The following is a 1,733-nucleotide window of genomic DNA, read 5'->3' as shown; positions in this document are numbered from 1 at the left end:
GGAAAAGCTTCCCAAAGTTTGGAAAGCTCCCATTTGAAAACCCTTCCTCTGCTCAAGCCCTGGGGTAGAAAATCCAAAAATAACCCAGAAAACCAAACCCAGACACACAAATCCTCATCCTGTCCCATCCAGGTGTTTTCCACAAATCCAGCACCTTGTGCACAGCCTCTTTGTCGCCCAAGCTCTTCCCAAAGTTTGGGAAGCTCCTTCCAGGAGCAGCTCGGGAAAGCCTTCCCACCACCAGGCCTTCCCAAGGTCTGGGAGCAGGGCTGGAGCAGAACCTTTGGCTTGGAGATCCAGCAGGATGGAGGAGGTGGATCCAGCAGCCCCTCGGGAATTCCAGGGAGGTGCAGCAGCTTCCCCGCAGCCTCGGCAGGGGCGGGAGCAGGAGGTGGGGAGGGGATGGATGGATGGTGAGGTGGGACAGTCATCCACACTGGACACCGGCCACGGGAACCTGGGAAAGCAAGGAGCTGCTCAGGACACATGGGAATTCCGGGGGAGTGGCTTTGGTATCCTAAAATTGGAGTATTCCAGAGGGAATATTCCCTGCACTCTATGATCCCATGAGAACCCTTCCAGCTCCCCACGTTCCATGATCCCAAACCCTTCCAACTCCAATCACTCCATGATCCCAAACCCTTCCAACTCCCCACACTCCACGATCCCATGGGAACCCTTCCAACTCCCCACAATCCATAATCCCAAGAGAACCTTTCCAGTTCCCCATATTCCATGATCCTACGGAAACCCTTCCAACACCACACATTCCATAAGTCCATGAGAATTCTTCCAATGCCCCACATTCCACGATCCCATGAGAGCCCTTCCAGCTCCACATATTCCATGATTCCAACCCTTCCAACTCCCCACACTTCATGATCCCAAACCCTTCCAGCTCCCCACACTCCATGATCCCAAACCCTTCCAACTCCACACAATCCATGATCCCATGGAAACCCTTGCAATTCCCCACACACTCCACGATCCCAAACCCTTCCAACTCCAACCACTCCACAATCCCAAACCCTTCCAACTCCACTCACTCTATGATCCCAAACCTTCCAACTCCAATCACTCCATGATCCCAAACCCTTCCAACTCCGCATAATCCACTATCCCATGGGAACCCTTCCAATTCCACACACTCCATGATCCCAAACCCTTCCAGCTCCCCACACACTCCATGATCCCAAACCCTTCCAGCTCCCCACACACTCCACGATCCCAAACCCTTCCAACCCCACACACTCCACGATCCCAAATCCTTCCAACTCCAATCACCCCACGATCCCAAACCCTTCCAACTCCAATCACCCCACGATCCCAAACCCTTCCAACTCCAATCACTCCATGATCCCAAACCCTTCCAACTCCCCACACTCCACGATCCCATGGGAACCCTTCCAACTCCCCACAATCCATAATCCCAAGAGAACCTTTCCAGTTCCCCATATTCCATGATCCTACGGAAACCCTTCCAACACCACACATTCCATAAGTCCATGAGAATTCTTCCAATGCCCCACATTCCACGATCCCATGAGAACCCTTCCAGCTCCACATATTCCATGATTCCAACCCTTCCAACTCCCCACACTTCATGATCCCAAACCCTTCCAGCTCCCCACACTCCATGATCCCAAACCCTTCCAACTCCACACAATCCATGATCCCATGGAAACCCTTGCAATTCCCCACACACTCCATGATCCCAAACCCTTCCAACTCCA

At 52.9% G+C, this 1,733-nt stretch overlaps 1 protein-coding gene across 1 annotated transcript in view; it reads right to left on the bottom strand.

Moving 5' to 3' along the window:
- Positions 1-380: 380 nt before the first annotated feature.
- The window catches only part of CSMD2 (CUB and Sushi multiple domains 2), a 241,716-nt gene continuing 240,363 nt past the window's right edge, over positions 381-1,733 (bottom strand). The window contains exon 69 of the mRNA XM_041479143.1: positions 381-457. The gene's annotated coding sequence lies outside the window, so the exon portion shown is untranslated. The remainder of the gene's footprint in view (positions 458-1,733) is intronic.

The sequence above is a fragment of the Pyrgilauda ruficollis genome, unplaced genomic scaffold, assembly GCF_017590135.1.
Source record: "Pyrgilauda ruficollis isolate IOZ18807 unplaced genomic scaffold, ASM1759013v1 scaffold48, whole genome shotgun sequence".
NCBI classification, from domain to species: Eukaryota; Metazoa; Chordata; class Aves; order Passeriformes; family Passeridae; genus Pyrgilauda; species Pyrgilauda ruficollis.
Note: the sequence above shows the minus strand (reverse complement) of the source record. Positions and strands in the feature narration are given on the sequence as shown.